Source organism: Hesperophylax consimilis, chromosome 9 (assembly GCF_061612785.1).
Source record: "Hesperophylax consimilis isolate HC1 chromosome 9, BYU_Hcon_1.0, whole genome shotgun sequence".
NCBI lineage: Eukaryota > Metazoa > Arthropoda > Insecta > Trichoptera > Limnephilidae > Hesperophylax > Hesperophylax consimilis.
In genome coordinates this window covers 8,969,324-8,992,937 of record NC_142844.1, presented here as the reverse complement: position 1 = coordinate 8,992,937, position 23,614 = coordinate 8,969,324, and the positions used below count along the sequence as shown (strand labels likewise).

General features: G+C 32.8%; 4 non-coding genes across 4 annotated transcripts; all 4 read left to right on the top strand.

The window, feature by feature from the left end:
- Positions 1–2,495: 2,495 nt before the first annotated feature.
- LOC149420876 (5S ribosomal RNA) lies at positions 2,496–2,614 on the top strand. The gene has a single exon (XR_016302655.1). It is a non-coding gene; the product is annotated as a 5S ribosomal RNA (ribosomal RNA).
- Positions 2,615–2,937: 323 nt separating this feature from the next.
- LOC149420875 (5S ribosomal RNA) lies at positions 2,938–3,056 on the top strand. The gene has a single exon (XR_016302647.1). It is a non-coding gene; the product is annotated as a 5S ribosomal RNA (ribosomal RNA).
- A 701-nt stretch (positions 3,057–3,757) lies between these two features.
- Positions 3,758–3,876, top strand: LOC149420874 (5S ribosomal RNA). The gene has a single exon (XR_016302654.1). It is a non-coding gene; the product is annotated as a 5S ribosomal RNA (ribosomal RNA).
- A 323-nt stretch (positions 3,877–4,199) lies between these two features.
- On the top strand, positions 4,200–4,318 carry LOC149420873 (5S ribosomal RNA). Its single transcript, XR_016302646.1, has one exon. It is a non-coding gene; the product is annotated as a 5S ribosomal RNA (ribosomal RNA).
- The last annotated feature ends 19,296 nt before the right edge of the window (positions 4,319–23,614 follow it).

The following is a 23,614-nucleotide window of genomic DNA, read 5'->3' as shown; positions in this document are numbered from 1 at the left end:
CACAAAGCCAAGGTATTAATATACAAAAAGGTACTTACCCACTAATACATTTGTAAAAATAGATTATGCTCGATTACAAATACAAGGTATAGAAAAAGAGAGAAAAAAAGACCCAGGACACAATTAAACAACACGACAAGAATTATTTATTTTTGTTTTTATATGTATTTAAAAATATTCACTATTAAAGCATCACTTTGAATTTTCTTTACATTCTGGCTGTTTTTATATATACGAGTATATCTGGAAGAGAGTTATAGAGTGTGTAGGCAATAAAGTTATGAGATTTTATCCCATATTTTGTAGTGTTTGTTAAATGGTTTGACTGAGGATTGTACCTTCCTCCCCAGGGACTGACTAAAATGAGTGAACCGCGGTTAAGTCAAATCCTAATTGGATGATACCGAGATTTATTTCGTACATTAACTGCTGGAAGTTTGTATATTGTCATCCGCTAGTTTCAGTTCTGTCGAATGTCAGGAAGTAGGTTAATTTCTACTTCCACACCTCATTTCCTTAATTCATTATATCTTTTGTTTATTCATTAATTCAAAAAAAAACAAATTCGAAATTCAAATAGTTGTACTTAAAACATTAAAACAAACAAATTTTCAGTCATTATAAAATTAGAAATTCGGCAATACAAAAATAGTGTGTAAATAAATGAGCGTTTCGGTAGCATTCTAGATTAAGATTATTTTTTAATTTTTTAATGTTTCACTCTTCTATTGCCACTAATTTTCTAATAAAAGTATATCAATAGTAAAGAAGTATAAAATAGCAAATGTTAAATCATGTCAAGTGCAGTGCTTTTTATATTGCATCTTCTCCAATAATAAACTTTCTAAGAAAACTGTTTTTATGACATACATGATAGGTATTATAGGGAAAAATGTTTTTTCTTTATTTATTTATTAACGGACTATTTCCAATTAAAACACAATGCATATTACATAAAGTTAATAAAAGGTGAAATGAGAAAAAAGCGATTTTAAAAAAATGAAGCCATGATAAAAATAGGGCACAAAAAACAATAATTATGATTTCATGTCAAGATAAGAACAAAGTTTTGATGGAGTTGACGACTTCTGCAAACATTCTTCTTTTGGTTCTTTTGGAGAATTTGAACAATTCATCTAATTTTAACGTTAATTTCCGAGTTCTGTGAAATTCCTATTTATGTTCTATTATTATATCATTATAGGTTAGTTGTTTGACAAAACTGAAATAATAACAGAACTTGAAATTTTTTTCACAGAACTTAAAAATGAACATTGAAATTTGAAGAATTGTTCAAATTGTCCGAAACAACCCGTCCTAAGACTTACACCAAAAAAGTCTGGCCATTTTGGATATTGGTCAATGGTATCCATAATTTGTTAAGTGTTGATGGAGAATCAAATCATTGTTTCTGAACACACGGGAAGGGATATTGAAAGGGGTGAGTTATAAAGTAGGTGAGTCAATCATACCATTAATAATTTTGTAAAAGCAGATGAGATCAAAGTCTTTCCTGCTTTATCTGTGCATAATTATACGCTTTGTATAATGAAGTAAGCAAGTAAGTATTGAGAAGTCATATTTAAGCGCCCTTGAAGCATAGATCTACACTTAGAGAATTATTACTAATATCTCGTTGAAACTTGTTCAACTATTAGAACGCGATAAACGGTGCGCGTTGACCGGAATCGGTAGTTGTCGTTGGACGTCAATGAATCAAGAGGTTATTATTCATAATTTCCTACCTCGGATGAAAATAAAAAAGTGCTTTCTCAATTATTTTTTTTTACGTCAATTCCGCAATTGACGATCTACGGTCTACGATCCATAATTAGGTTACTTTGTAAAGCTGAAGGGGTGGTGGAGAGGAAGATTGGGTACCTAATCATTTATATCTGATCACTTAAAATGACACGAGAGATAATAATTGTAATAAAAAAAAAAATGGGTGTGTCAAGCCTACGCAAGACAGAAGTGAAACTTCTAATATTCTTCTCTCTCTCTCTTTTCATTTCATTCTCTCTTTTTTTCTGTCTATTGACATATTTATAAGTAGCATGTGATAAAAAAAATTAAAAGTTATAAAAAAAGAAAAAAAAAATTAGTTAAAGCGGGGATCGAACCTCGGTTCTTCACGACCACAGTCGTGCGCTCTGCCTCTAGACCGCGAAGCTGAGTTCGGAGAGTGACCTAAACTAGGTATATAATATTAGCTAGGCTCCTATAGCGAAATGATCCCGTTTTTTCGTCACGGTCATGAGTCGGTTTTACTCCGGTCCTCGAAATTGCATGACGCGCGTAAAGAAGTTTCACTTCAAAAAATTCCTGCAAAGTTATGGATGTAATTACGATCTTTTTCAAGCGCGTATGTAATGATTATTTTTATCAACGTCGCATACACCTTGCTAATGTTTTCAGTATTATTAGGGCTTTTTTATACTAATTTTCATATATTTATTGGCAGGTAGAGTAGAAATTAATATTGTTTAGCGTTTGCCAACGACCATACCATGTTGAACACACCGGTTCTCGTCCGATCACCGAAGTTAAGCAACATTGGGCGCGGTCAGTACTTGGATGGGTGACCGCTTGGGAACACCGCGTGCCGTTGGCCCATTTTTTATGGTAATTTCATGTTTTTTTTTATTTTTTTATCTTTACTATCATTAATAATATCATAAAATTCTTTAACTTTTCAAGTATGCTACAGGCCTAAAATATTACTTAGTGGATTGATATTATGGTCAACCATTGAAAAAAAAAATTCCTTCAAAATTATGGATGTAATTACGATCTTTTTCAAGCGCGTATGTAATGATTATTTTTATCAACGTCGCACACACCTTGCTAATGTTTTCAGTATTATTAGGGCTTTTTTATACTAATTTTCATATATTTATTGGCAGGTAGAATAGAAATTAATATTGTTTAGCGTTTGCCAACGACCATACCATGTTGAACACATCGGTTCTCGTCCGATCACCAAAGTTAAGCAACATTGGGCGCGGTCAGTACTTGGATGGGTGACCGCTTGGGAACACCGCGTGCCGTTGGCCCATTTTTTATGGTAATTTTATGTTTTTTTTATTTTTTTATCGTTAACATCATAAACAATCTTATATCATTCTTTAACTTTTCAAGTATGCTACAGGCCTAAAATATTACTTAGTGGATTGATATTATGGTCAACCATTGAAAAAAAAAAAATGGGTGTGTCAAGCCTACGCAAGACAGAAGTGAAACTTCTAATATTCTTCTCTCTCTCTCTTTTCATTTCATTCTCTCTTTTTTTCTGTCTATTGACATATTTATAAGTAGCATGTGATAAAAAAAATTAAAAGTTATAAAAAAAGAAAAAAAAAATTAGTTAAAGCGGGGATCGAACCTCGGTTCTTCACGACCACAGTCGTGCGCTCTGCCTCTAGACCGCGAAGCTGAGTTCGGAGAGTGACCTAAACTAGGTATATAATATTAGCTAGGCTCCTATAGCGAAATGATCCCGTTTTTTCGTCACGGTCATGAGTCGGTTTTACTCCGGTCCTCGAAATTGCATGACGCGCGTAAAGAAGTTTCACTTCAAAAAATTCCTGCAAAGTTATGGATGTAATTACGATCTTTTTCAAGCGCGTATGTAATGATTATTTTTATCAACGTCGCATACACCTTGCTAATGTTTTCAGTATTATTAGGGCTTTTTTATACTAATTTTCATATATTTATTGGCAGGTAGAGTAGAAATTAATATTGTTTAGCGTTTGCCAACGACCATACCATGTTGAACACACCGGTTCTCGTCCGATCACCGAAGTTAAGCAACATTGGGCGCGGTCAGTACTTGGATGGGTGACCGCTTGGGAACACCGCGTGCCGTTGGCCCATTTTTTATGGTAATTTCATGTTTTTTTTTATTTTTTTATCTTTACTATCATTAATAATATCATAAAATTCTTTAACTTTTCAAGTATGCTACAGGCCTAAAATATTACTTAGTGGATTGATATTATGGTCAACCATTGAAAAAAAAAATTCCTTCAAAATTATGGATGTAATTACGATCTTTTTCAAGCGCGTATGTAATGATTATTTTTATCAACGTCGCACACACCTTGCTAATGTTTTCAGTATTATTAGGGCTTTTTTATACTAATTTTCATATATTTATTGGCAGGTAGAATAGAAATTAATATTGTTTAGCGTTTGCCAACGACCATACCATGTTGAACACATCGGTTCTCGTCCGATCACCAAAGTTAAGCAACATTGGGCGCGGTCAGTACTTGGATGGGTGACCGCTTGGGAACACCGCGTGCCGTTGGCCCATTTTTTATGGTAATTTTATGTTTTTTTTATTTTTTTATCGTTAACATCATAAACAATCTTATATCATTCTTTAACTTTTCAAGTATGCTACAGGCCTAAAATATTACTTAGTGGATTGATATTATGGTCAACCATTGAAAAAAAAAAGGCGTTAAAAACAAAAAACATTAAAAGATTCTGCCGATAGATGTCACCCCCGTAATCAATATAATTAAATAGATTAAAAAATATATATTTATATTCTGCCGATAGATGTCACCCCCATAAACTATATAATTTAAAATTAAAAAATATTCTGCCGATAGATGTCACCCCAGTACAAAATATAATTTAAATGACGAAAAAAATAATATGAAAAATAAATAATGTTTAAAATTACAATGGATTAAAAATTTAAAAATTTCAAAGAACAATGACTACAAACAATGAGTTATAAAATTAACATTCAACCAAAAAAAAAATTTAATATGCGATGGCCGAGAATCGAACTCGGATCAACTGCTTGGAATGCAACTACGCTGACCATTACACCACCAACGCCAGTTGTCGAGATTACCTAAAAAACATTTATATCTTACTTCAAAACTTTCACTAGATCAAATGAACTTTAATCGGTCCCGCATTTTCGTTTCGGTCATGAGTTGGTTTTACTCCGGTTCTCGAAATTGCATGACGCGGCTAAAGAAGTTTCACTTCAAAAAAGGCGTTAAAAACAAAAAACATTAAAAGATTCTGCCGATAGATGTCACCCCCGTAATCAATATAATTAAATAGATTAAAAAATATATATTTATATTCTGCCGATAGATGTCACCCCCATAAACTATATAATTTAAAATTAAAAAATATTCTGCCGATAGATGTCACCCCAGTACAAAATATAATTTAAATGACGAAAAAAATAATATGAAAAATAAATAATGTTTAAAATTACAATGGATTAAAAATTTAAAAATTTCAAAGAACAATGACTACAAACAATGAGTTATAAAATTAACATTCAACCAAAAAAAAAATTTAATATGCGATGGCCGAGAATCGAACTCGGATCAACTGCTTGGAATGCAACTACGCTGACCATTACACCACCAACGCCAGTTGTCGAGATTACCTAAAAAACATTTATATCTTACTTCAAAACTTTCACTAGATCAAATGAACTTTAATCGGTCCCGCATTTTCGTTTCGGTCATGAGTTGGTTTTACTCCGGTTCTCGAAATTGCATGACGCGGCTAAAGAAGTTTCACTTCAAAATAATAATAAGTTTTATTCTTAGTATTTATTTATTTAAATGTTTAGTCCCGTTGAACGGCTAAATGGCAGTTCGTCAACCGATTATTTTATATTAAGTGAATAATTGTAACAAAGTTAAGCACATAGATACATTGAGTAGATAATAATAACAAAAACTGAAATTCATTTTAAAATCACGAAGATATTTGTCGAGGGCTTTGTTATAATACTCTCATTTGGAATGCTACTCATTAAATTAAAGAAAGCAGAATCCAAACTTATTCTTATCTCCTGGATGAATCATTTGAAGTGCCCCAAAGAAGTAGTTGGCTGGAAGTGCGCTTCAGAAAACTCGGCTGGCCTGTGCACACAAATTGTAGCAATAATAAACATTTGCCGAGGTTCCGACCACTGACCGTCTTCCGACTGCCATTGTTCTGCCACAGCCAGCTGTTGTTCACGGTTCGAGAAAACGAAAATCACAATACCGCCCAGAAATGCAACAATTCAGAATGGAAGAGATCATTGGTCCAGAAACTTTTTTTAATGTGAATACCGCACAAGAGTCCCAACTTCTCAAAAACCGTCTGGAGCCAGTGAGACTACGGCATCTCCAATTGAGATATGTAGTGAGATTGAAGGTAGTAGGAAGAGGAAGGAGATGGAAAAAAATGTACGGAAGTACCTGGCTATTCAGATTTGGTTACCAAACACAGCTAGGGCCGTTTTAAGCAACGTTTCATTTCTGAATGGTGGTCTTACACAGGGCGATACTGAGAGTATTTTCCACTCTTGAACGTATCGCCAATATACGAGTAGGGTAAGTTTTTAGATTTTCACGGCTAAAAGCATTTTTTTTGTTTGTTTTTGGGGTGTTATGCCGTGCCGTGACACCCCAAAAACAAACAACAAAAATATACGAGTACTTTATATTATTTTTAATTAATAAACTGTAAAATAACACAAATTCATCAAAAAAAATTACAAGCGCTCGCAGAGGTGTGAACCTGCGACCTCCAGACTACTAGTCGAGAGCCTTACCCCTCGACCACAAAAGCCGTTGATATTATTTATACAACAATAAATTTTACCCTTGGAATTTTGTAGTATCTTTTAATCAAATGTTTCTAGTTTTCACATGGATGTTCTAGATCTAGATCAAGGATGCCCAACCTTTTTAACAGTTGGGCGAAATTGACGATTTTGAATCACTGGCGGGCCACTGAATACCTGACTGTTCCTATTTCCATGGGGGGGGGGGGTTTTAGAGAATTTCTATAAAACATAATTCCCCACAAAAAAAATTCAAAATGAGTGCTCCCCACAAAATATTTGAAATACATGGGGGGGGGGTTGTTACGGAACTTCGCTGAGAAAAGATAGCGCGCACCCAAAAACATCATATGTGATTCCCCACAACAATTTTTCGAATTAATTCCATGGGGGGGGGGGTGTGGCTACAAGATTCCATTTCGGACCTAAAAAATATTATTTCAAAAACCGGTGTATTTTTGTTTAAAAAGTAAATTCAATAGGTTAGTTTTTTCGTCGCTGATTCTCGTTCTGAGTAGCCTAAATAGCAATAAATCGCCTTCGTTGGCAACACTGGTGACCGCGCGCAAGCTGCATTGTTTGTTTTACCGCGGGCCCGCGACACTTTTTCAAATTGGCGGATTGGCTGGTTTTTTGAAAATGGTTCACGCGGGCCACTTATAATTCGTTCGCGGGCCACACTGTGGCCCGCGGGCCTGGGGTTGGGCAGCCTTGATCTAGATCATCCAAAGATATTAGAAGAACGAGATATGCTTTGTTGGCCGCCGGACCGTAGGCGGAGTACTACCTAATTAGGGTACTTTGAATACTATCGGGACGTGTACGCACAGAAATCTGTTCTATGTATTAGTGCGGATACCTTAGCGTAAGCGAAGGTGTGCAGTAGTATTGGTGAACAAAACCGGCGACACTGGGCAAAACAATTTCACACAGTATGAACTGCTGATAGCACATCTCGTTCTTCTAATATCTTTGAGATCATCTTTTCAAATCATTGAGAGAGGGATGGTGAATTTATATATTCGTTTTGTTTATTCTGCTTCTTATCGTCTGGAGCCAGTTAGACTTTGGCATCCCCAATTGAGGTGTGTTGTGGGGCTGAAAGGAGGCTGGGTAGGAGAAGAGGAAGTTGGGGAAGTAAATTGGTAAATTTAAAATTTATATGGAAGATTGGAGTGGACTTCAGACATAAAAGAGATGAGATATTGAATGGAGGGGATGCAATTTAAGATAAGGCTTAATTGAAGAGAGGATATTTGTTTAGAGAAGGACAACCAAAAAATATGCCATCTAAAGTTCCCACTTCTATACCACGGAATGAAAAATCTGAAGAGTCAAGCACGTGAATTTTAAAAAGGTGAGAAGGAACGAAAAATGTCCAATCCTCATTCAAATAAGTGATGTTTTTTTTATTTTTTAGGAGAAATGGGAGAGTTGTTGAAACCACGGTTTTGATGGGGTAGTCCTTTGTATTGAGGCATAGCAGGCTCCCTTGGATTCATTAGCAATATTATGGTTTTCTATTGAGACCTTTCAAACCCTTTAACGAGAAAAAATAAAAGATAAAGTATTTAAAAACAGTACAAATTCACTCCCTCCATGAATTTTGCATTTATATATTACTTTCTGAAGTCCCTGGGGTTGCCTACAGAGTTTTTTGAACTCAGATATACATAGTAAATTTTCTTTTGTTTTATGTGCAGAATTTCAAAATTATGTATATACATATATATATTTTTTTATTTTATTTTTAGAAATAAAGACAAACATTCCCGGGTTACGAATAACCTGACAATATTTGAAAATCTCCTACTACCACCACAGTAAGTTGAAAATATTGCTTGTGCTGTGATGGAGGACTTAGCCAGCCGAGGAATTGAACACACTACGCCTGAGTGGGACCCAAGCGCGATGTCAACTCGGCCACCGACCGGTCAAATATATATATGTGTGTTATATATATGTGTGTTATTAATAAGAAAAAAATATCTATATATTATATAGGTAGATAGATAACTGGTTTACTTTTTATAGTTCCGCGCCGCTTGCTGATACCTCAAAAGGGCTTTATGTTTGAAAATTTAGCCAAACATTTGACTTTGAGTTTGAACGTGGGTATTAGGAACAATTGGACAGTGGTCGTAGAGATTGGCAAAACGTTGAAGAAATTTGCCACGAAATTCATTTCGATTTCTCCTCGAAATCGGAACCGATATCGTACAATAAAAGATAAGACAACGTAAAGGAAACTCATAAAGGTTTAGGGCGATGTTTGAAATGCAAGCAAAATACATTTACGCCAAGAAGAAGAAGAAATGGATGCAATATTCGAAGAATTGGTGGTTCCACTCGCTCGTTTTTCACGGTATTCAGAATTACACATTTTGTAGGTACCAAACATTTTTACTGTTCTTATTCAAATTTACTTCATAAATTAAAATCTTTGAATAACTGGATTATTTTCCTGTAGTATTTTACATATTTCTGCCTTTGTGGTTGAGTAGTTACAATCCTGGGTAAATCCCGATGTGCGCAAGTAAATTGTATTTGATTAATTTGTAATATTTAATTATTGAAGACAATATATCAGAGATTCCTAAAGGAAAGTTTGAAATAGAAAAATCTGAAAAAGATACGGTCACATCTAGGAGCTGAACGCAAGGACCCTTGCCTTGACGGGGCACAGCTCTACCAACTGAGTTAATGGGGCTCTATCTCCTTCGGTCATATTTAACTGTATCATACTTCATATAAGAACTACCAACATTGTCTTCATCTTCTCACCGCATGTGTTTATTGGGTCTTATTTTTATGTATAATTTCGTACCCGGGAAGGCAAGGGTCCTGGGTTCATGTCCTGGATATGACCGTATCTTTTTCTGATGTTTCAAATTTTCGATTAGGAATCGCTAATATTGTCTTCACGGCCAGATCCGGGCAGATGTGTGACTGATTATGGACACTTCAATGCTGTCTGAAACGTTGGTTAAGGAAGAAGGTAGCGCAATATGGCATAATACCCAAAAATAATTACTATGATATGTATGTGTTCGATAAGTTTCAGAAATTATTTTTTATTTTATTTATTTATTAATTTTTAAAAAACATGACATATTACATATTACAGTGATCTTTGGCTGTCCAACTAGGAGATTAACCTGTTTTAGGACAGTCAGAAATAGGCAGATTTATTAAATGCGATTCTTTTTTTGTCTAGTTTATTGACTTTAACTTAATTATTGCACTTTATAAATAATTTGAAAAGTTTTCTTGGTTGATATAAAAAGTTGAAAACGATATATTTTAAATAATATAAACGTAGAGAATAGACTAAAAGAATATTCAAATATGATAATTCAAAAATAGCAATATAGTAAAAAATTATTGACATGTGAGTTTATCAAATTGAAATTTTACTTTTTATTTAGATGAAATTAATAAGCGAGAGAATCAAAAATAGATAAAAGAAAGAAAGGAGATTAAAAGAAAATAGAGAAGAAAAATAAGCAAAAAAAAATACAAATAGGGAATCAAAAAATATGCAAAAAGAAAAAAGTATATGTATATGCATATGCATGTAAACTTTTCAACCATTCCGTGAAATCTTACTTTTGATTTGGTGAAATTAATGTGCCAGGGAATCAAAAATATATTTAAAAAAATAGAAATTGAAAGGAAGAGTAGAAATAGATAGAAGATTAAAAAATAAATTAATGTAAAAAAAAACATGTCTGCTTTTTCTCCATTCCATGAAATTTTGTTTTGATTTTGTTGAATTAATGCTCTAGAGAATCGATATATATATATATATATATATATCGATTATATATATATATATATATATAAATAAAAATTTAAAAGAGAGTTGAGAAACTAAAACAAAGAAAAATAAAATAAAAAGATGTAAAGAAAGGTTATAAGCAGATTTTGAATTTACAATGGTTTAGAATGTTAAATACTTTCAGTATCGCCCTGATGGAAGGCCACGGACATGGTTTTAACCGTGTTTGGTGACCAGAGTACAATAGCCAGTATCTTCCTCCTCACATTTCTTTCCCCTCTTCACATATTTTCCCTTCCCCGTATTCCAATTGAAGACGCCACAGTCTCATTGGCTCCAGACGGTTGGGATCAGTTAGATGTAATTTTTATGTTACCTCATATTTTGGTGGACTTTGCTTTCCTGCAGCACTCCCCATGTGACTCATTAATGAAGAAATTTAGACTAGAATAATTAAGGTTGCAAAGTTTCAACTAGCTTGCTACTGATACTATCAATTTGCGCTGGGTCGAGTGAACTTGATGACCTTACGAGATAAAAGTGTTTGCTTGCTATTACAAATGCCAACACGTGATAAAATATCTTTGTGAAATTAACATTTTCGAGAAATAAACAATCTCCCGACATAAACAATTTATCTATTTACATTGTTTGTCTAGTTTCCAACCAAATCTGCTGTCAAATCTTCTCAAACTCGAGACAAAATTAGCAAAGCACTCCCTGAAATCTGTTTAGAACAAACGATATCTCGAGAACTTCCTCGGCTACAACTTTCTTTGGATAGATTGGGAACGTGAGCTAACTTAATTGTCATGGCAACCAAGTTCCAAGTGTCCACACTCATTCTAGCCGAGAGATCTTGGCTTCTAAAGCACTCGGTATAACAACTTCAGAGGCAATTAAAATAACAACGGTTTGTAACAAAAAGGTAGAGCTTTTATTGTCATTGCGCTTTTGGCGTAAAAGCTTTAATTGAACGATAACAGAGTTCCGTAAATATTTCAAACTTTTGTTATTTTATGTCAAAACATGTTGAATATCTTTAAGTGGATAATTGAATTGAAATATAAGAATAATGTTCAATCATCATCGTTAGTGTTTTCATTCTAGCACCTCATCCTGGCTATGGTATGGGAGTCATTTTAATCATTGCATCGAAAAGGACAAACATTATAGGGAAAATATGCACACATCTGCATATTTTCCCTTTTGTCAGTATTGTTGTAGAAAATAGAAGTCATGGTAAACTAAACGTTAACGTTCTTATTTTACATTAATATAAAAAAATAATCCCGTAAAAACCGAAGGTTTTTTAATATAATACATCTATTGAACTTTCCGTCACGGTTCTGCGCATGGAACGGCACGACTAAGTTGCTCCAACATTTCATCCAATTTTAGAAAAATGCATGCGTTTCCGTGAATGCCACCAATAGTTGATAAAATGCATTGTAATTTTTTTAAAGCCACACTTAAAAAACAAAGTTTTTTTTAATAAATAATTTTTTTTTGTTGTTTTTGGTTTGAGAATTGAACCTTCCTACCCAGGAATTTGAAACGACAACTCTGTCATTCGTTTCCGATCGAGTAGGACCGACATTTATTTCGTATTTTAACTGCTATGATGTCATCCTGTTTCGAGGAAATGCGTATATAGCCAGGTGTGTATACGTGATTTGCATCAATATACATATTGATGATGTTGGTAGAATACATTGTCGTCGACAACGAGTCTCTCTGCCGAGTTTCAGCTCGATCGGATGTCGAGAAGTGGGTTAATCTCCACTTCTAAGATTTGCTATCATTCATTGCCAAAAAAAGTGAAATTCGGATGGTTAATAACGATTTTTTAAAAGATGACTACCACATTTCTGCTGATTTTGTGTTTCAATTTCAATTTTGGACTTAAAAGTGTGCAGAAATTTCAAAAATGGGTTTCAAAATCTAGTCTTACCACTTAACGTATTGTTAAATGTGAGCCAAAAAAATGAAACCTTTAGATAATCGTGAATTCAGGTAAAATAAAAATGAAAAATAATTTATTTTTAATAATGTAAATTAATTGTAAGTAGAAAAATTAAAGTAGTTAACCTCACATCAAAGTCAATTTGTCATATAGCACTCTTTTTTGGGTGAATTGCCTAATACAAAAAAAAGTCAATTTGTGTCCTTCTATAACATATATACGAATAACATTTTCTCGTGAATATCCCGCGCCAGCATGATACTCGGATCGTAAAAATACATTTCTGATAAAATTCTTTCTGTATATCTTAAATTGTTTTCTTTATTGAAAGGAAAATCTCGGCGGCAAGCTTTGCTATCACGGAAGAGGCTATAGATCCAATCGCCCGACCACCGAAACAATGAAAAATGTAACATTTAGTATGGAGGAGCACGCAACTCAGTCAATAACCACCGAACCTTTGTATTCGCATGTTCCGCGTCGATCATGGACTTGCTCTGCAGAAAGAAAGCTTAATCCTGACGAGGGGCGAATCGGCAATAAAAACAATTCATTCATTAAAAAATCACCTTTACTATATACACCGCGTTCCATCCTCATTCATGATAATCTAATATACTTCGCGTTCCATGCTCATTCATGATAATCTAATATACACCGTGTTCCATGCTCATTCATGATAATCTAATATACACCGTGTTCCATGCTCATTCAAGATAATCTAAGGACGGGTTATAGAACTTGAGTGGGACTTTCACAGAACCAGAAAATGAACGTTGAAATTTAAAGAATTGTTCAAATTCTCCGAAACAACCCGTCCTAAGAAAAATAATCGTGAAGAAGTTTTATAACAAAAACGTTCTAATAACTATATATATCTATATATATATTGTATTTCGTATAAATAATTTATTTATGATTTTGACTATATGGTGCAATTTGACGAAATTCCCAATAAAGACTCCATTGAAATGCTTCGAGTAAATATACCAGGCCTGCTCAAGTACTGGAACTCTGTAGAAGCCCGAGTAAATCTGGCTTCCAACAAACTTGGCGTCTTGTATAGGTCTAGCAGATTATTTAATAGTAACTAGCTGCTAACCCTGTACAAATCTCAAGCATGCCCAACAATTGAATTTTAGAGCCATCTCACTGCTGCTTCTACTTGTAAAGGAAGGCGGTCCGTCTGTTTGAAAATCCATAGTAAACAGACCGATTGCCATCGCTTATGCACAGATGCAATAGGGCATGATGAAGCCTGATATAAAGACCTAGCATCATTGATCCCCGGTGCACCGGTGTACACGCATGAAATTCGAAATACACGAGTGGAGCACACGTTCACAGTTGATGTTGGCTCTTCAAGACCCGTATAAATAAATCTCTTAATACTGCCCCTACCTTAACCTGCCTCACAACGCTGCCCAACTGGGTGGCAACATAGCTCCCCTGCCGTTACACTATACAGACAGGGGTGCTCTTGTGAGGTGTCACATAATAAATTAAGAATAAAAAAATAAACAAAAAACTTCAAAGGTTTTAACTGTACTTTTTGTTGAGAGTTGACCAATTGTGTGTGTGAATTCTGGTCTCCAGCAACAAAATATTTTATAAAATATCCAAGAAAAACAAAAAAAAGAGCAGGAATACAATGTATTGTTATTAAAAATGTTGTGGTCCCGAGCTAATATTCACCAAAATTTGTACGTGTTTTTGTTGGGGCAGACAAGCCTTAACACACACATATTATTAAGGACTAGTTTGTAACGCAGCTTAAATTCAACCATAATGAAACTGGAGAATGCAGAGACAAGTTTTCATTAGCATTTTCTTAATAAACGGCGCACCAAATACTCTCTTCTGATTATGCATAACCAGATAATAATACCACTAATTGCATCGAATGAACAGCTCGAGATAAAATAGCATACAGAAAAATTTTATCCAACTTACACAAAAAAAATTTTCATTAATTCTAAAAGTAAAATAGTATATTATGTCTCAAAGAAACGGCCTTTAGCCAAAATGTGGGTAGATCGAGACAGATATATTATAGTAGTATAAAAGCTCACATATTAGATTCATTTCTCTCTCACATATCAGCTCTCAACTAGCTAGCGCATGTCCGTAATCTCTGTTAAGAAATGAACTAAAGCAATTTAAACTCATTGAATCATTATAATAATAACTTAAAGCATTTATATAACAGAGACGAATCCATTATGACCGTTGTATATCAACATTTTTATTAACTTTTGCTGAATATAAATATCAACCTCTTATTAACAATTATTCCACTCCGTGATCCAAGTCAGATGAGATGTTTTCATTGTACAAAGACAGTATAAGAAACTGATAATTTGGTAAATATTTGAAGCGGGCCAGTCCTCCCCTGTTCGTGGCCACTTTCTCAGGGGTTTTCGGTTTTATTTGTTGGACCTTATCCGCCAATCGGTTCAATAACAATTTTGTATATTCCGTTTCTTTAAATGGCGCCGTCACAGTAAATCATAGCAAGAGTGGGCTGGGCTCATCTGAGCATGCCTACTATATTGATTGTGACCTTTTGGGGAAAATTGTTTTTCTAATTACACAACCTATTGCAGGTACCAATGTTAGTATTTTAATTTACAACTGGGCAGTTACTAACTTCTTAATATGTACAAATTATTAACAAAACATTTCGTTTCAACATAATTATTACAAGAAACAACTATTTATGCCAGGGGAGATAAAAAACATATTTCAGCAGTTAAAATCTACGTGATATTCTCCGAGGCTTCATCTTTTCATTTTGCCGTATGACGGTAGACAATCAATGTGAATACAATTAATTATTAATAGATATCATAAAATTTTTAAAAATAACCCAAACTTAGAACCTAATCAATTTATTAGGTTCTTAATTCGGGTTATTTAAATGATTTGTGAGTATTTAGATTGAAAACCTACAAATTCTAAAAAAAATGTATTCATTCTTAAAGTGCATGTTTTCCATCTCCCCCGACGTAAATAATTGTGTCTTGTACTAATAAGGTTGAAATGACGTGTTATTTCCATAATTTGGGGATAATTAGCTGGGGTATGAAAATGGGGTTATTTAAGCTAAGTATGGGTTTTAACTGGCCATGGAAAAATGTTCGATACAGTTTAAGAGCAATTTTCAGAAAGCGTTTACGTTTCAGAATCAAAATCGTTCGAAACACTTAAGACGACACAATACCCCTAGTTAAAGTCAGAATCTTAACGACGCAAGTGAAGAAGACGTATAAAAACTATGCAACGCGCGGCCTTCCTGTACTGAACTAACTTACAGTCGAATTTGCCCTGGCAGGCCTAGAAAATTGACTTTACCGCAGTATTTATTTTGATTCATTCAGATAAAACTTTAATTAAAATCTCAGATCTTTCTAAAGGAATACTTCGGGAAGTTAATAATTCACCATCTAGAAAAATAAAACGTTTAAAAATTATACAAAATTTCAAACCTAATAACGAAAAAAATAAAAATTAATGGTAGGGTGCTGTTTTTTTATTAATCTTAAATACAAAAAACTTACATCCGTGAAAAAAATGGTATTGTATTTATGAATCCGTGAGAATCAATTAATTTGTGAGCCTTATGAAAACCCCCTTACAGGGTCTTGTGTTGCCTTAAATAAAAACGTATTAGCGATCGCTCACAACTATGAATAGACTGACCGGTTGGTTTATATTGAATGGCCATTATTCGTTTGCAAATAATACAAAGTTCTTTACATCATTATTGGACTGCAAACATTTAACAGCGCATCGTTATTGGATAGTAATCATTTCGTTATTGAATTTGCTCCACAATTTGCTGCGCACTATTTCTATTACTAGGCATACGCCACAAAAACTAGTGAAAATGAAGTGATACCGCGATAAATAGAATCTGATCAATGATGAGTACTATTAAATTAAAACATTCCAACCACCAAAATAAATTAAAACCATTCTAATCAGCATTATGGTATGGTTCTACAAAATAACGCAATAAACGCAAATAACAATTTATAATTGTGGGAATTGAATTCATAATAAATAATTATTATTACAATATTAATTCCTCGTCTTCAAAGCTTTCATAAATTTTTTAATTCTTTTTTTCCGATTTTATGTCCGGGGTAAATCTTCCCCATAGGAAAAACTAAACCCTTCCACACACTTTTCCACAAATGATCATCTAGTCAATCAACATCATGCAAGTGCATTATATAAGCAAAATAAATACAAAACAATACAAGAACAACACGTCAACCCACCAGAGATCCAATGGGAAAATAATTCACTGACTCCAGATATTTTTATATCAGAGGGTTCGGCTCGGTAGACCTCCTAACAGGGCCAATAAATCCTACTAATCCCTATACATAAATATTTAAAAAATCTTTCGTTATCCTACATGTATTCAAAATGACCGACTTTTGCATCTTAATATATAAATTTTTTGATAGATCTAATACGCCTAAATTTTTAATGAGAGAGCTAGGTATAATGGCAGTAGCCGAAATAACAAATGGAATTAATAATTATCATTATTTAGACTCATTGAGTCCTCTTTGGTTTTGCTTAGCATTGAATCCTCTATCTAAATTTTTTATTTATTTATTTATATACATATACGCCTAAAAAGGCTTTTACATAAAAGTGATACATGATGCAGTGTACATAGGAGAACATCTGTATTATACAGGAGATACTGACAGTAAATATATGTAATCCATTGTAAAGAAGGAATTGTGCTTACAAGTATAGTGAGAAAATATTAAGAAATAATTTAAAAAAAAAGAAAACTAAATAAAAAACAAAACTAAAGATGAAGCAATATTAGTAAAACGTAAGAGAAACATAAAGTACAAATTACAACAACAATATGTATAAGAAAAAACCTTAAAACTAATTTACCAACGCTACTCTAATTTAAAGGATTCGACAAAGTGTTGGTATAGATTATGCTTAGTTCTATAAATGTAGTCAATCAATAAATAAATAGCACCCCCATACTCGTTGCCCAGATCATGCATCCTATTGGTCAGTGAGTGTGTCTGATATTTGGTCGTGTATGTATTGCAGAAGAATGTTATATTTTGTCTTGTATTCCTAGTCGGCACATGGAATTTAATAGTAGCAAAGATGGCAGGACTATCAATTAAGTTTTAAATGACTCTGTGTAACACAACCAGGTCTGAAATAATAATCCTGTCAGACAGTGTTAATAAATGCAATCGATTCATCAAACTGACATAATTAATGTAATCAATAGGAATTCTGAGCATAAAATTTAAGTACTTAAGAAATTTGTGCTGAACTCTTTCTATATTATTGCAGTGAACTTTATATAAAGAGGACCAAATAGGTGAATTATACTCCAATTGACTTCTGACTAATGAAATATAGAAGGTTCTCATACAATCAATGGACTTAAAATCAGTTAAAGTTCTACAAAGGAAGCCAAACATCTTTAAAGCCTTATTAGTTATATAGTTGATGTGTGCAATGAATGACAAGTTTTCATCGAATATTACACCCAAGTCACGAATTTGTGAGGTAATTTTTGTAATTTTTGGTATTAATTTAATATTATTTAATGTATATTCATAAAAGATATTATAACTAGTTTTGGAAAATCGTATAACTTGACATTTCTGAATGTTCAAAAATAAAGCATTTTGTTAACACCATTGCTGAAGTTGTTCTAAGTTAGTCTGTAAAATTTGACAATCGTATACATTTCGTATTCTTTTATATATATTATCTAGTCGTCAGCAAATAGCAAAACTTCAACATCATTAAATTGGTCAACAATGTCACTGATGAATAATTAGAAAAATATTGGGCCGAGGTGGGACCCTTGAGGAACCCCACTTGTGGCCTCGAATATATAAGATTGCACATTAATTAATAATTAATAATTAATCTGTACAAAAAGCACCCTATGGATAAGATAACTAACAATCCAACTCAATAATTTACCTTTGATGCCCAACAATCGAAGTTTATATACAAGTGTATGTGATGTCGAACCTTATCAAAAGCTTTACTAAAGCCAATATACATACTGTTGTTTGAGGGCCAGAGATTCAGATATGTAATTTTCATAAATCATTTAATTACTTAAGGTAGAGCAATCTGTGATGAAGCCGTGTTGGTTAGGAACAATAATGTTGTTGATAGGTTTTACAATGATATCTAGGACTAATTTCTCAAATTTTCGGTAAAGCAGACATTATACAAATTGGTCTTTAGTTTTATACATCGCTTTTATCGCCTTTTTATTAATAGGGGTTAAATAACTCTTCTTTCCACTGAGCTGGAAAAGAACCAGAACTTAAAGAATTGTTAAAGAGTTTATAAAGAGGATATATCAGAATACTAACACAGGTTTTGAAAAATATTGGAGGATTATCATCCGGTCCAGCAGATTTATTGCTATCTAATTCATTTATGACTTTTTCTATAGTTGCTTATTTGATGAAACATTGGCTTAGATTTAATAACTCTTCCACTGAAATATCTGGAATCGTATTGACAGGAATATCTGTGTCGTAAACACTTTTAAATGAATCAGCAAAGAGATTATCTATACCCTCGATTCTGTCGGCACATTTATCTTTTAATTATATGTTATTGGGAAATCCACAATAATTTTTTTGTTGACTTTTGGAAAAACTCCATAATTTTTTTAACATTTTGGTGTACCTCTTTTCCTATTAGGCTTACATAATTCCTATGGGATTTTATTGATAATTCTTTACACTGCTTTCATAATTTAGTAAAAGTTACGTTATCATTAGAATTTCTGGTATGTTTATATATTTTGTGGATATGTTTTTTATAATAATTATCTTTTTTTAATTCCCTTGTAAACCATTTGGGTTACTTAGTTGATGTGAAGTTGACCCTAGGAACAAAGCGCTCTATCGAGGTATTTAAAATTAAGTAAAATAGTTCTAATGGATTATTTAAATTATTTTCGTCGCCTAAAAATGACCAATCTACCGAGGTAAGGTACTCAATAATATTCTGGTATTCGACTTTGGAGAAATTATACGATGTGGTAATTTGGTTTGGAGATCTTCCAGACATATTTGTTATGATAATATCTAATGGTGGATGGTGTTTATCTAGAGGCAATAATAATTCGTCAGATTTCTCAACGACTATTTTTGAATCACTTGAAAACACTAAATCTAACATTCGATTATTAGAATTAAACACATTGTTTGATTGAGTTAGTCCTAGGAATAATATAGACATATCGCGAATTTCACTGGATTTAGCGCACTGTAACTCAATTTCGTTTGTGGCAGATCCGATGTCATCTTGGCTGGTCCAGTTCGGCAGATTATAATCACCAGTAATTAAGAATTCTGCTCTCGGATATGTAAATTTCAGCATTTCTATGTCCTCATTGTGGTTTTTATATATTTGCAAATCCGATTCAGATGGGATGTAGACAACACCGATAATAATTTCAATATAAGGTATGTTGAGCATTACAAAAATGTGTTCAACACTTGCGTGCTTGACCGGTAGTCTACAGGATGAAATATTTTTAGACACACATAACATCACGTCTCCTCCGTTAGACTTTTTGCTCGAATTAGGACTTCGATCAAGGCGATAGATAGTACGAGTATATTGATTTCGCCCTAATTCTGACGAGCAGATATCCGCATTAAACCATGTTTCAGTTAATAATAAAAATTATAAAACTTCATATGAGAAGGTGGATGAATTCCTTCTAAGTTGGTGCAATTTTGTACGGATTCCTCGAACATTTTGATAATATTCATTGATTCTTAAGAGTGTGTTATGTTTGTTTATCAGTTTTTTACGTGGCTTTTGATAATTTTAGGAATCGCATTAAAATTTTTAATTCGCAAATCAATTTCACCCTTTTCTTTTCTCTCCTCCATTTCCTTCCAGAGGTCAGTTAAATGTTCTATTTGTTGAATGATCCTATCCGGTTTCATTTTTATTCCATAAGGCAAAGTATTTTTAATAAAATAAAATACTTTTTTTGTTTTAAAACCACGATATTTATTAATTTAAGAACCGACCGGTTTCGCTTTACTTAAGCATCATCAGGGTACAAATTAATACTAAACAAGAAGTACATAATGTGTGTATATATATAACAAAATATAGAGGGAGACAACATGATACAAATATAAGCAACACAAAGACGGTCATAAAATACATTAACATAAGTGCACAAGTAATGGAAAAACCGCTAGATAATTATGTAGACTAATGGGTTATATCAATAAATCGGGAGAAACAAAGCATCAACTGGCATGGTGGTAAGGAGGTAAGGAGAACTGGGATTTTTTTATGGGTTTATTGGAAACAGACCTAATATTGGACTACTTGATATGTCTAGCTATGGGGAGCCCTACCAGTCCTCTGATTGCTGATATATTCATGGATAACTTAGAAAATAAAATTTTATCTAGTACCTCACATCTTATTAAAAATGTCTTGTACTGGAAAAGATACGTTGATGATGTTTTGTGTATATGGACAGGGACTAAGCGTCAACTGAATTCCTTCCTCAAACTTATAAACTCTTTTCATAATAAGATTAAATTCACATTAGAAATAGGCATAAATTCAACCTTAAATTTTTTATACCTTACCTTATCGATCGTTAATAGCAGAATTAATTTTAACATTTTTCGTAAACCCTCCTATACTGACGTTGTCATACACAGCACCTCCAATCACCCTATTTCACATAAGCACTCCGCATTCCATTCAATGGTCCATCGTTTAGTCACAATTCCAATGTCCGATAGTAATTTTGATAGTGAACTAAAACTAATTAAAAACATAGCAGTAAATAATGGCTATTAATCAAATTTTATAGATTTAATCTTAAATAAAAAGCTAAAACAAATAGCCATTAATCGCTTCCTCTTTGCTAGTCCTTGTCCTCAAATCAATGATAATAATATTAATTATCAATGGCGGCGAATTTTATTTATTAATCACTTTTCTACCTTAAGTGTAAAAAACCTTCCTTCTGAAGTCAAACCGGCCTTTTATACAAATAACAATATAGGTAAATTTCTAATTAATTCTAAAGATAAGGACGATAAATTAAGTCATTCGGGGATTTATAAATTAAATTGCAATAATTGTTCGGCTTTCTATATCGGTAAGACATCACGTAATGTTAATATTAGGATAAAGGAGCATCTTCGTTGCCTCGATAATAACGGGTTTTCCGAATTCGCAAATCATTTGATCGATAAAGATCATACATTCTGTCACAGCACCGGTGCTAACATTTTACATAAAAACGGGCATGGTAACAGACTTAACAACTTAGAGGCACTAGAAATTAAAAAAGCTGTAAAAACCAAAAGTCAGATACTTAATAATCAATTAGACATATCAAGTAGTCCAATATTAGGTCTGTTTCCAATAAACCCATAAAAAAATCCCAGTTTTCCTTACCTCCTTACCACCATGCCAGTTGATGCTTTGTTTCTCCCGATTTATTGATATAACCCATTAGTCTACATAATTATCTAGCGGTTTTTCCATTACTTGTGCACTTATGTTAATGTATTTTATGACCGTCTTTGTGTTGCTTATATTTGTATCATGTTGTCTCCCTCTATATTTTGTTATATATATACACACATTATGTACTTCTTGTTTAGTATTAATTTGTACCCTGATGATGCTTAAGTAAAGCGAAACCGGTCGGTTCTTAAATTAATAAATATCGTGGTTTTAAAACAAAAAAGTATTTTATTTTATTAAATATGTCAAACCACAAAGTGATTGCTTTCTACAATAATACAAAGTATTTTTGTTAAAAATAATAAGTTTTGCCAGCATAGGGTCTTCAAATTCGGCTTTAATGGGCCTAATTTTGTTTAAAATTTTACTACCAAGCCTGTAAATTTTTACTTCTTCCGGTTCTAACTCGGTATTTATTTCACTAAAGATAGTTAAAACATTTTTTTTATCTTCCAAGATATTCTCCATATTTTAATTGAGAGCAAGTTTGGAATAAAAATTAAGGGTTATACAATTGAGAATAGTACAATTTCGCATGTATTATTTATGGATGATATAAAATTATTTTCGAATTCTTAACAAAATTTAGAGAAAATGATCAAGGTAGTTAAAAACTTTTCCGATGATATCAAAATGACTTATGATTTAGATAAATGTAGAACGATCCATAAAGAGAAAGGCAAAATTGTAAATAAGACTAATTATAGACCACTAGCAGTTAAAAACCCGCTCCGCGGGTTTTTTTCTGCTAGGCCCTGCGGGCGGCTCTTTGTTGGGCTCCGCCCTTTTTGAGTGATATTAACAACAGTTACATTTAATAGATAGATATTAGGATATTCACAGAGAGAGGGTGAGTACATATATATTGTTAAAACACGGAACAGGAAGGAGTTAATTAATAATAACATGCTAAATTTACGCATAATAAGAATGACAGTTGTTTGAATAAATGAAATTTTACGTATTTGTGATGGATTATTTCAAATTAAACGCTATTATTGACTACATGTCTACAACTGATATTAACTGTTATCTTAGGTACCTAATATAATTAGCTCATAGGAGACTTGCAGTGCTTAAATATGTGTTACAACCGTCAATGTCTATAAGTTGAATCAATATCGTTTAGTTTATCACAATTAAAGATAGTTATAACAAAGTTGACTTAAATAATAGATTTTTTTTTTACTTATTTATTTTTTTATTTTTTATTATATAAGTACATTTTTGTTTATTTGTTACAATATATGATCAAATATTTCAAGACCTCTCTTCCATAGAAGCATTAGCTTGTGGCTGGAAGAGGAGTGTACATTGTTTTATTACAATAAGTAAGTAATTAAAAATAAAATGATTTTAAACTTATTTGAAGTGAGTTAAACTTATTTGAAGTGAGTTATTCTAAACATTTTTATTTTTTGTAAGTTTGTCTTTAAAATATTTTTTCACAGTGTTTATTATTTGGATGTTATCATTAATGTTTCTAATTTCTTTAGGTAGTCGATTGAAAAAAATTCTTGCCCGGTAAGTGTAATAATTTTGTGCAAAGGAAGTGTTTAATTTTGGGCATGGAAAAATATATTTAAGTCGAGTACGGTTTTCAGTTAGAAATTGATACTTGTCTTTTTCTTTTATGATTTGAATTAATGCATTTTTAGTATAAAGATCTTTAAATGAAGGCACTTGAAATTCTTCGAAT